This window comes from Oryctolagus cuniculus, chromosome 6 (assembly GCF_964237555.1).
Source record: "Oryctolagus cuniculus chromosome 6, mOryCun1.1, whole genome shotgun sequence".
In the NCBI taxonomy this organism is placed as follows: Eukaryota; Metazoa; Chordata; class Mammalia; order Lagomorpha; family Leporidae; genus Oryctolagus; species Oryctolagus cuniculus.
The window spans coordinates 128,765,719-128,778,880 of NC_091437.1; the positions used below are offsets into that span (position 1 = coordinate 128,765,719).

At 39.0% G+C, this 13,162-nt stretch overlaps 1 protein-coding gene across 29 annotated transcripts in view; it reads left to right on the forward strand.

Moving 5' to 3' along the window:
- RIMS2 (regulating synaptic membrane exocytosis 2) overlaps nt 1-13,162 on the forward strand; it is a 701,736-nt gene that overhangs the window by 20,546 nt on the left and 668,028 nt on the right. The window contains exon 1 of one of the 29 annotated variants that reach the window (XM_070075387.1): nt 9,220-10,877. The exons of the other annotated variants lie outside the window; for them this stretch is intronic. The gene's annotated coding sequence lies outside the window, so the exon portion shown is untranslated. Of the gene's footprint in view, nt 1-9,219; nt 10,878-13,162 lie in introns of those variants that run through there. 29 annotated transcript variants of the gene reach the window in all.

A 13,162-nucleotide genomic window follows, 5' to 3' on the forward strand; every position in this document is an offset into this window, starting at 1 on the left:
TCTTGTACTGCTTTCCCAGGCCTTAGCAGAGAGTTGGAATGGAAGAGGAGCAGCCGGGACTTGGACCGGTGCCTAAATGGGATGCCAGCACTGTAGGTGGCAGCTTTACCCGCTATGCCACAGTGCTGGCCCCAAGCCATAAACTTTAAAATAAAAACTTTTCCTTTGAATGGATAGCACACTCAGGTAAGGAACTATAGACAGTAGCATTCTGATCACATTTTTTTGTACCAAGCCAATAGTAGTTGGATTTGCAACAGCTCAGTATTAATTACATTCTTCATTTTAATAACATTGTTTCACGTTGAATTCATTTCAAAAGGCAAAATTTTACATTCAAGAGCTTCTCTGGAACTAAAATACTATAATGCTTGAATTTCAGGTTTTTCATAAAGAACTCTGGTTGTAGAACTTTGCTGCTTTCTTGTCATTTCAAATTTATGCAGTGTTTCTATAATTTAATTATTTCAAAATCTTAATTTATTATTTTGAATGTTTTATTTGCTTTTGATATGTCTTTGTAGAATGGCTGATTTTTAAGTAATTTCTCAGTAGGGGATGTAATGTCAGTCATTAAGTAAATATTGTTACCAACTTCAGATCAGTAATCTGCACTGACTGCACCTTCTTTATTTTATTTTATTTTATTTTATTTTTTTTGAAAAGGCCCAGACTTTATTACACCTTCTTTTTAAGATTTATTTATTTATTTACTTGAAATGCCCAATATCAGAGAGAAAGGGGGATAGAGAAAGAGATGGGCTGGGGGGAGAGTGAGAGAGAGAGAGAGTGAGAGAGAGATATCAAGAGATGAGAGATTTTCCATTTGTTAGTTCACCCACCAAATGACTGTAGTAGCTAGGTCTGGGTCAGGCTGAAGCCAGGAACTCACTCCATCCTGATCTTCACACAGGTGGCAGGGGCCCAAGCACTTGGGCCATCCTTTGCTGCCTTCCTAGGTAAGTTAGTAGGAAGCTAGATCAGAAGTGTAGTAGCCTGGACTCAAACCAGAACTCTATTATGGGATACCATTATCATAAACAGCAGCCTAAGCTACTGTGCCATAGCATCAGCCCCTGGTAGCCTTTTAATTATTGCTCTCTATTTTCTCTTCCATGCCACCAATACACTTACTAATATTTTTGCAAGTATATTCTTTCTTTCTGTCTCTTCTTCATTCTTTTATTTAAAAAATAGTGTTGGGAGTGCCCATGCAGACTGGTAAATGAGTCATTTGTAATTGCACTTTGTTCTTTTTCACTTGTGGACATTTTTTAAAAAGTTAAAATCTTATTTTGAAGTAAGGTGTACTTGGCTGCATTGCATTATGGTAACTTTTTCATTCAAATAAGATACTTAATTTGAGGACAAGAAGAATTATTAGGGTATAATGATCCAAATTTGAGAAACCTACTGTCGAAATTTTAACTTAAATTTTTACTTAAATAATGAAAATTTTGAAAAATTTACTGATGCTTGGCTAAATATATATTTTTAAAAAGATTTATTTATTTATTTGAAAGAGTTACACAGAGAGAGGAGAGGCAGAGAGAGAGAGAGAGAGAGAGAGGTCCTCCATTTGCTGGTTCACTCCCCAATTGGCCGCAACGGCCAGCAATGGCCAGAGCTGTGCTGATCCGAAGCCAGGAACTAGGACTAGGAGCCTTCTCTGGGTCTCCCATGCGGGTGCAGGGGCCCAAGGACTTGGGCCAGTCTCCACTGCTTTCTCAGGCCACAGCAGTGGAGCAGCCGGGTCCTGAACTGGCGCCCATGTGGGATGCTGGCACTTCAGGCCAGGGCGTTAACCTACTGCACCACAGCACTGGCCCAATATATTTTCAAAAAGCATGAATAATTCTGCAATTTTAGTTAATTCTGTGCAATTCCTTTACTGGATTCATTTAATTAAATTCTGTTAAATTATTTTTTCTTTCTTTTTTTTTTTTTTTTGACAGGCAGAGTGGACAGTGAGAGAGAGAGAGAGACAGGGAGAAAGGTCTTCCTTTTTTGCCATTGGTTCACCCTCCAATGGCTCCCGTGGCCGGCGCCCCGTGGCCGGCGCCCTGTGGCCGGCGCATCGCGCTGATCTGAAGCCAGGAGCCAGGTGCTTCTCCTGGTCTCCCATGCGGGTGCAGGGTCCAAGCACTTGGGCCATCCTCCACTGCACTCCCGGGCCATAGCAGAGAGCTGGCCTGGAAGAGGAGCAACCAGGACAGAATCCGGCGCCCCGACCAGGACTAGAACCCGGTATGCCAGCGCCGCAAGGCAGAGGATTAGCCTATTGAGCCATGGCACCAGCCAAATTATTTTTTATTTCTAAAATTAAAGTAATTCACTCTGAAATTCTGTCATGAATGAGTCTCTTGCTGTTAACATCAAATATCACCTAGAAAGGAAAAAAATGTAAAAAATAAGGAGGACTTAAATTTTGAAATTTAAGAATGGAAGAATGGAGGACAAATAATTTAAAAAATTGACAAGATTAATGTTTTATTTAGGTCATCTAATGGTAGATGCTGCTGGGGATAATAGCAATTATACACACATTATTTGTTAAAAATGTGAAAACAAGGACAGAATTAAAGATAAATATCTAAATGTGTATATAAAACAAAGAACATCACTAATAACCCTATTGTGACAAAAGTAATGATTAGACAAGTTGAGATGATCCAATGGGAAGGTATGGGAGTGGTGCTACATGCTTTAATTCCTAAAAGGATGTATAAAAAATATCCCCCTGTACATGTTTACATTTGCATCTACAATTTTCCAGTGTAACATACAGTATAGAAAACCAGATGTAATGATTGTTTTGATTATTTTTGGCTTTGGTATTTATTCATTGTTCATTTTAACAAATTAGTTCTGAATGACTTCCGTGTACCAGCCACTGTGCTAATTTAGGAAGCAGAATAGGACACAATCTGTGCCCTTTGAGGCACTCACAATCTAGTGAGAAAGAATTGTGTAAATAGGTAACTAAAATACCCAATCAAGGCTTACACCACAGTGCTGGCCCCACTGCTTTAAATTGTTATATGCAATATGTTGAGCTGATGTACGGAAAGTGAGTATGTGAACATGGAAAATTTAAGAAAGGCATTGTAGCCAAAGATAACATTGGAACTGGCATTGGATGAAAATAATAATTTAGTATGTGGAGAATGAGAGGAGAATGTTAAACATGTGGAAAGCATGGAATTGTGAAAGAACATAGTGGTTTTGTAATATAGTAACCCCATATTATTAGCTACATGTAAGAGAGGAGGAAAGGATGAGTGCTGGGTTAGGTTAATAGGTGAGTGTCAACTAGAAAGTCCAGTATGTAGGACTGGTATTCAGCTGATGCATACTGGTATAGAGACACTGATTTCTAAAATATTGAATCACTTTAATTCAGATTGGAATATCCTATCAAGAGAATAAATGACCTCATGATGTTAATCAGTGCAGTGTATGGAGGTAGGGTCTGGGACCTAATAACATTGCTAGTGTGGATTAACTTGGTTCTGCCCAATGTGCCAGTCAGTGGCCCTGTTGCTGGTGGAGGCCACATAACAGGCTGCAGTGCACACTAGAATCTGGATGCTTATGTGACCATGACTTGCAGGCAGCCTCCTTTGTTGTTATAGTTGTCACAGAGTGTTCACAGAGTGGGCATCAGGGGCCCAATTAAAGATATTAAATCAACACTTTCCAAAACTCAACAAATGATTTGTAAATTATTAGCTTTACTATATAAGTTTAACTCTTATTAGGTGCGAAGCAGATATCTAAATATGTCTGCAGTTTATTTGGAAAAATAAACATTTATTTTTATATAAATTTATATTTTGATTCATACTTGCATATTAATTTTATATTACTGTCTCAGTTAAATATTTAGAAATTTATGCTTGTGTGTCACACTAGAAACTTCATCTCATTGGCATGCTTCGTCTGCAGTGTGAAGTTCTGAAATAAGAGAATAGTAGGGCCTGTCAGAAAGTCTCATAAGTGTGAGAGTTCTTACCAGTGTATTTCCACTGATATTGCCACTACCTTGTATTCTGGGATCTTGTATCTCCATATTGGGTTTGTCCTCTGTATTGCTGCAAAATATATTCTTAAAAATATTTCTAAATTGTGTGTTCCCTGACCTACAGGTCTCATTAGGCTTTCTGCTGCCTTGAGTAAAACCCAAACTCCTTACAGTAGCATAAAAGGTCCTCTAGTCTCTTTGCAGCTTACCTTTCCAGCTTCATCTTCCACTCCCTTCCACTCCTCCCTTTCACAGGACTTGCCTGTTAGCTACTGTAGCATTTAAATTTGGATCTTTGGACAATGAGGACTGGGGAGCCTCTCTCAAGTGCGATATGTATGAAATAAACAATTCAGTGAATTTATGTATCATATACAAAGTGTAGCCTGGAATATCTGAGATAGAACCAGTGATGCTTTTATTTAAAGTTACATGAAAATCACCTTTAGAAGAAATTCTGATAACATTAAGGATCTAAAACTTTCAGTGTTCATTTTCTTCAAATTCAATAGGAAATTGTATGGAATTGTTTTGGAACACATGCTTCCAATCTGCCACCAGATTTTGCAGCAGAAATTTATATAATCATGCCTTGGCTCAAACTGTCTCACAATCTACCATATGTTTCAGTGTTTCTAATGTTTCCAAACACTCTCCTCTCTTTCCCACCCCTTCCAATTCACATTTCTCAGTTTTGTCCCAGCTCTTACCCTACAATTCTCATTCATTTCTCTGATTCATGGATGTCCCTGTTATGGCCTGCCAGTTTAGAGTTAACTCTATTCTGAGTCTCTTTTCTGGACCTTTTTCTAGACTATTGACTTAAGCAGTTTTTAATCCTTAATTAAGAACTCTTGTTTTCTGGCATATGTTCTGAACACTGATCGCAATACTTTTTTTTTTTTTTTTTTTTTTTTTTTAGAGCTTTGCTGTGTATCTTTTGCCTCTTTTCAAATTCACCAGAACTAGAAACTTCATGGTTTAGAGACAGGCTGGCTCCTGTAACAATGTAAGATAGTTCCACAAAAAATTTCCCTTGTATAAACCCTGTTTTCATCTGGTTGGAGCATAGGGGGAATTTCTGCATTTTATGTCTAATGAGTTAATACAGCTTTGTATAAGTAGCTGAATCTTTATGACTGCAAATAATACTTTTCTGGTTATTTTCCTTCTAATCCTATGTTTATCAGGATTTGAGGAGTCAGGACAGTGCAGTAGGTATAAACAGTGGAAAGGAAAGGGTTTAGTATCAATCAACCATGGGTCATATCTTTGTTTGCCAGTTACTAGTTGTGTCACCTTGAACAAGTCACTTAGTCTCTTGAACTTTGTCTCCATATTTATAGATTTTATTCAGGACAATAATGCCTATTTCATAGGATGTGGGAGATGTAAATATAATACAACTGGCATACAGAAGACATGCAATAAATGTGAGTAGGAAAAATGGGCATTATGTATTTTTGGCGACTTTTTCTGCTGCTATTCTTGTGCTCTCCACCCTCATATGAAGTTTAAGATTCATTTGTTTAAGTGAAGGTCAGTCTTGAGAGTTAGAACATGAGACTAGAGTGAGAGGAAGTAAGAAGAACACAGGTGAAACTCATCTGGGTATTTGTCCTTGAACATTTCCTAGCAAAGAGTTTTTGACGTTGTTGAAAACAGCAAATTATTCTCTTGAGGCCAGAAAGCTTTCGTATATTTTGTTTTTTAAAATTAAAAACATGGGCTGGCGCCGCGGCTCACTAGGCTAATCCTCCGCCTTGCGGTGCCGGCACACCGGGTTCTAGTCCCGGTCGGGGCGCCAGATTCTGTCCCGGTTGCCCCTCTTCCAGGCCAGCTCTCTGCTGTGGCCAGGGAGTGCAGTGGAGGATGGCCCAAGTGCTTGGGCCCTGCACCCCATGGGAGACCAGGAGAAGTACCTGGCTCCTGCCATTAGATCAGCGCGGTGCGCCGGCTGCAGTGCACCGGCCGCGGAGGCCATTGGAGGGTGAACCAATGGCAAAGGAAGATCTTTCTCTCTCTGTCTCTCTCTCTCTCACTGTCCACTCTGCCTGTCACAAAAAAAAAAAAAACAAAAAACAAAAAACATATTTTCCCAAAAAAACATGCTGAAAATAGTTAAAACAGAATCTCAGGTCTGCTCTACTCTTGTTTTATAAACTGACAATTGTTTTTTAAAATTTTTTCCATATCTATTTAAAAATAGTAATAATTAAAAACTCTTATTTTTAAAGTTTTGCAATTTATCAAATTTAAATGCTGCTATGGTCTTAACATGCCATTTGACAAATGCATATTTCAAGGCTGTTCACTACTTTCCAAATTTGATCCAAATGGTAGTATTTTTAAATTTATATTCTCGTCTGATCATCCCAGGTATTGACATATCACTGTGATTCAAAAACTTTAACTCAGAACTCTGATTACATTATAAAGAAATAGAAAATTAAGGCTATTCATTTTATCTCAGAGTTTTAAAAAGAAGTTGTATTTATTTTAAAGAGTTTACAGAGAGAGGGACACACACACACACACACACACACACACGGAGGGGAGAGAGAGAGAGAGAGAGAGCGAGAGAGCGAGAGAGGGAAGAGAGCGAGCTTCTATTCGCTGGTTCACTACCCAAATGGATGCAATGGCAGGATCTGGGCTGGTCCAAAGCCAGGGGCCACAAGCTTCTGCTGGGTCTCCCATGTGGGTGCAGGGGCCCAAGTACTTGAGCCATCTTCCTGTGCTTTCCCAGGCCAAAGCAGAGAGCTGGATTGGAAGTGGAGCACCAGGGGATTCTGTGCTTGTAAGAGATGCCTGTGTGCCAGGTGGCAGCCTTATCTGCTGTACAACGCCAGCCCCATCCCAATTTTTATTGTAAAAACTTAATAACAATAATAGGCATTTCTTAAAATGAAAGAATCATGTATAATTTTACCTCTTAAAGTTTTTACCTCCATGCAGCATATCTGTATGTTTCATATAGATGCAGTTAACAGTATACTCAACTTTATGTATATATATACACATATATATATGTATATATATATTAAAGATTTATTTATTTTGAAAGTCAGAAATACAGAAAAGAGTAAAAGAGAGAGATTTTCTATCTACTGGTTTGCTCTCCTGAAGACTGCAATGGCCAATACTGGGCCAGCCCGAAGCTAGGAGCCAGGAGCTTCTTCCAGGTCTCCCACGTGGGTGCAGAGGCCCAGACCCTTGGGCCATACTCTGCTGCTTTTCCCAGGCCATTAGCAGGGAGCTGGATAGGAAGTGGAACTTCTGGGGCTTGAATCGTTGCCCTTATGGGATGCCTGTGTCGCAGGAGGTGGCTTTAGCTGCTATGTCACAACACCGGTCTCTACAGTTTTATATTCTGCTTAGCAATTTATTGTAAACACTTTTTACTTGATATGATATCATACTCATAGTTGTTTCTTTCCATGAGTATGTTTTCTCAGCCATCTACCTCAGTGCCTGTCACTTGCCAGACACATTCAATTAAACAGGTTCTCTTCCATTCTAGTTTTTAGTACTTGCAGAAAATTTCACTGCGTTTAAAACAAAAATGTTTAAGATTTTGTTATTCATTGTTGGTGTGTATTTGGCCTTCATGTCTGCTTCATTTTCAAGCCAAATGTGGGACATAGCCCTGTTGCCAGATTCTGAAGTTTTGCTCATATGGGACCTTCATTTTGGTAGCTTTTTTTGTGGGGACTTGGGGATAATGATGATGAAATTTTCACACAGTGGATGATTCAAACTTGAATTCATTTTTTTTTAATTCTTGGAAAAAAATCTCTTTGAGCATTTCTGCCCACTTATGGTCATGTTGTCAGTTCCTGCAACTTCTTGTTCTTCCTTTCTTCTGTCCTCCATTTCCTCTCCACTCTCCAATTTCTGTGCATATTATTTTAACTCTACTTCCTTTGCAGCTCTGAGGTAGTTTATCAAATTATCAAGGTGTTTTCCTAATTGAACGTTTTCTTTCTAAAGAAAAATCATTAATATCAGATTAAGTAAATTGTGTTTTTCCTCCATTCTGTTATATAGGCTTTTTTTTCTTTTTCTGTTTGTAAGGAACTTTTTTTTATTTGTGTAGAGGGAGGGAGGGACAGAGATGATATTTCCTATCTGTTGGTTTACTCGACAAATGATCATAGCAGTCAGTACTAGGCCAGGCTGAAGCTAGGAGTTAGGAACTCAATTCAAATCTCCCTTGTGGGTGGCAGGGACCATTTCCAATTATCTCCAACGATGTGCACTAGCAAGAAGCTGGAATTGGGCTGGCGCTGTGGCCTAATGGGTAAAGCCGCTGCCTGGGGTGCCAGCATTCTATATGGTGCTGGTTCAAGTCCTGGCTGCTCCTCTTCTGATTCTGCTTTCTGCTATGGCCTGTGAAAGCAGTAGAAGATGGCCCAAGTCCTTGGGCCCCTGCACCCACGGGGGAAACCCGGAAGAAGCTCCTGGCTGCTGACTTCAGATTGGCCCAGCTCTGGCCGTTGCGGCCAATTGAGGAGTGAATCAGCAGATGGAAGACCTCTCTGTCTCTCCCTCTGTCTGTAACTCTGCCTCTCAAATATAAATAAATAAATCTTTAAAAAATCCAAAACAAAACAAAGAAAAAGAAGCTGGAATCAAGAGTGGTGCTGGAACTCTAACCCAGGCACTCTCATGTCAGATGTGGAAATCCTAAGCCATGTCTTGACCACTAGACCAAATGCCTGGTGCATAGGCTTTTTTCCCCCCTTTTTAAAGATTTATTTATTTATTTGAAAGGCAGAGTTACAGAGAAGCAGAGGCAGAGCTGATTGCCTCCCCAAATGGCTGCAGCGCCCGGAGCTGGGCTGATCCGAAGTCAGGAGCTTCTTCCAGATCTCCCACGTGGGTGCAGGGTCCCAAGCACTTGGGCCATCTTCTGTTTTCCTAGGCCATAGCAGAGAGTTGGATCGGAAGTGGAATAGCCAGGACTCGAACTGGTGCCTATATGGGATGCTGGCACTGCAGGTGGTGGCTTTACCTGCTATGCTACAGCACCGACCCATCCATAGGCTTTTTTTTTTTTATTTTTTTTTATTTTTTATTTTTTGACAGGCAGAGTGGACAGTGAGAGAGAGAGACAGAGAGAAAGGTCTTCCTTTGCCGTTGGTTCACCCTCCAATGGCCGCCGCGGCCGGCGCGCTGCAGCCGGCGCACCGCGCTGATCCGATGGCAGGAGCCAGGAGCCAGGTGCTTTTCCTGGTCTCCCATGGGGTGCAGGGCCCAAGCACTTGGGCCATCCTCCACTGCACTCCCTGGCCACAGCAGAGGGCTGGCCTGGAAGAGGGGCAACCGGGACAGAATCCGGCGCCCCGACCGGGACTAGAACCCGGTGTGCCGGCGCCGCTAGGCGGAGGATTAGCCTATTGAGCCGCGGCGCCGGCCACATAGGCTTTTTAATAAATTGTTGTTCAATTGAATTTGGCTGGTCTTTAGGGGATTTCTTTCAGACTTAATATTCAGACACAAATAATTTAACTTTTGAGTAAGAGTTTTCTATGTCTACATAAGATAAATATTAAAGGTCATTATGTTGGTATTATAATTAAATATCAGGATTTTTTTCCTTTGGTGTATGTGGAGCAGAGTGATACCTTAATTAAAAATCATCTGAAATTATAGTTCCTCCATTGCAGCCTCAATAAAATAGAAAAGAAAACCCAATCACTAGTTGTGTGAAGCAGGATTGCTGTAATTCTTGTGACCCTATAACAGCATTTCTAGTGATTGTACAGTTTCTATTTATCTGCCTTAATTTGATGATAAAGAGGACTAGGCCATGTGGAGCCTATCTTATGTTGTTTCCAGTTTTCCCACTTGATGTTTTCACCACTTCTTACTTTAGGTATCTCTCTTTAATCTCTCTTCAAGTTCTAGCATATTAAACAAATGATAGATTATTTATATTTACCAAATTATAAATAGTAATTCAATAACCTTAAATTTTACAAATGACTTATAATAAAATTATGACCTTAAGCAGATACTTATTTACAATTTAAGTCAGTTTTGGATAACTTATGTTTATGTGGAGACTGAGGGAAGAAACTGCGTGTGATATAGTGCTCTATTCATCCTTGAGCTATGCACAGTGCCTGAAACATATTATTTGCACAGTAATACATTAATGAAATAGTGATGTATGCTTTGTTAAAGAGTTTCAAGATAGTGATAAAAGAAATGAAGTATAATGATAGGGAATTTTGATCTCAAGTTAAAATATTTAAAAAGTGACATGTGAACATAAACTGGAATTAATCATTTTGATGTTACCAGGAATGAGGAGAGATATGTATGTGTGTTTGTGTGTGTTTATGTGCGTGTGTGTGTGTGTGTGTGTGGTGTGAGAGGGGGAGAGAGAGAGACAGAGAGAGAGAGAGAGGCATATTGGAGATGGTTTTTACTCTTTAACATAGAGAGTAAGAGTAGATGTCTGAATCTTCAGTAACCAAGTAACCATTCTTTATTAATATATTACCTGTCAATGCACTGGCTGCAGTGTGCTGGCCGCGGCGGCCATTGGAGGGTGAATCAACGGCAAAGGAAGACCTTTCTCTCTGTCTCTCTCTCTCACTGTCCACTCTGCCTGTCAAAAAATAAAAAAAAATATATATTACCTGTCAAACAGTGCAAATTCCTCTCTTGTCAACTTTGTATTGAGCTTTAGCTCATTTGGCGATCTATTGTTTGACTAGGAAAGATGTGATCAACTTGGACTCCAGATGCTTCTTTGGAGGAAGGGGGAAAACAGGGGCCAAAATGTATGTGAGGAACTGATGGTGGATAGGAGGGTGTCATCCAAGAACTGAAAGGGATGGTGAGTTACGATTGAATCATTCTGTGGCCAATGATTATTTTCCTTATATGTGTCTTGAATAGATAAGTTGAGGATTATTCAGTAGGTAAGATCCAGATTAGGCAGGGTTTTATGTGACATAGCAAGGATTTTTTTTTTAATATAATAACAATTTAAGGCAGGCAGATTGAATGATATGGTGTGTGTGAGAGGGTAATGGTAGTAGAAAGTGTCTTAGAATGTGAGAAAGAAAGGTAACAGGTTTCTGGCTCAAACAACAGTTTAGTTTTGAATGAGTGTGAAGTTTGACTCAAAATAGATGCTTTTTCAACTTTTCAGATGACTTAAGATACCTTTATATTATCTTATTGCTACCTTATAAAATGTTATTAGGCTTTTCTTTTTGCTTGTGGTATAGTGCTGATACATTTGAGATGATATATGACATGTTAACTAAAAGTATAAATTATAATTTCTATTTTAATTAAAATTATTACTTGCATTGAGTCTTTAAGGCTAAAATGATTTTGCCTTTCAGGTGGTGAATTGTGTTCATGGGAAATATTTTCTAGGTATTGATAATTATAATAAAAGTTGGATTTTATTTTAATAAAGATTTATTGTTTCAGAGAGGAATTTTTTTCTTTCCATACTTGAATTGCTGATTACTCACATTGAAAATAGTTCTACCTCTTTTGTCCTTAGTGTCATTAAAATACATAATGACACATGCATCATTGGTATATTTGTGAAATAGACCAAGAAGTAAAAAAAGAGGAAGAGAGTACAGAGAATTAGAGTGGATGAATGAGAAGAATGAAGAGTGGACAAGAAACACAAAAAAGATGAAATAGGAAAAGTGGATCCATGCCACTGAAAGTTTCATAATTAGGGAAATAAAAAGCTACATGAAACATTTTAAACAAAGAAAATTTGATATGGAGAATTAATTACATATAATAGTATTGATAGGAATGGAGAAGCAAGAGTTGGATGATGAATTTATCAAAGACCAGCAACTGTAGGAGGCCATTACCACTTATTTCTGGGGCTGGTAGAGAAAAAAGGAAAATAGTTTTAAGCAGATCTTGTAAGTGCTGTGATGCTGAGGTTTTGGAGCACTACTGCCACCCTTAGAGCTGCTGTTGCTTTGCAGGCAGCCAAGAGCCTACACTTCTCTTGATCCAGAAAGCCTATAATCCTGTTGGTGATACTGAATTTATTTCAAAGGATGCTTGATCCTGCAGTCACCCACTGGAACCCTTGCCAGAACTTCACTGCTGTTGCGGTAGCCTGCATTTATATGTAGTAATCTAGTGCTGTTGCTACTCCTGGAGTCAGAGCCCATGAGTAATCTTCTGCTGAGTTTCCTGGCATTCTGCTGCTGCCTCTGTAGAAACCAGAAACAGAAAGAAGAATATAAAATGTTTTATCTTCTATTGCCATCTAGTTTTCACCAGTGCTTACAAGTGGCAGAACATAATTGGAAACCAGCTGTCAAAAGAATGTAAGAAATACAGACTATAGCCTTCTAGCCCTTGAAATACAGATGAGAACATGGAAGGGAGGAGTGGAGTTGAGAGCCAACCAAGAATCAGCACAGGGAGAAGTTATAAAATACTGACTCTTTAATCATAATAGAAGAAAAGGAGCATAATGTCAAGAATCCTCATTTTTTTTCCACTTGAAATAATTGATTAAAGTATAAGACCTGACAAAAAAACTCAAAACCAAAACCAAAACCTCTTTGAAAGTGAGATAGTTTCCTGTTGAGGTATATCAGTTAGGGTATTATAGACCTTGGTTAACTTGAGCAGAAAATAAATTTATTTTAAGCCCATTGGATAACTCTCAGAAAAGTTGAATAACTAGTCCTCAGAGAAGACAGAAATTGTCTAAGTTCTGGATGGTTAATTAGCAGAAACTCATGGTTGGCCTGTTCAGTGTGTCATGTGATGTTTATGTGGATCAAATTTACCATTTGCTACTTAAGGTTTATTTTACCAGGAAGATTTACTCTGGCCTAGTTTGGTTTAGTTGCACATTCTTGGACAAAGGAAGGCTTGGCACCTTGATTGATAACTACATCAAAACTGTGTTCAATAATTGAGGATTCATTTATTGAAGAAAATTAGAGATATTATGGGAGAGTAAATACTAGGCAGGCAAAACCTGCAAGATATCTACTAATTTATTATATCTACTAATTTATATTTATTTGAAGTCTGAGTTACACTCAGAGAGAAGGAGAGGCAGAGGTAGAGTGGGAGAGAGAGAGAGAGAGAGAGGTCTTCTATCTGCTGGTT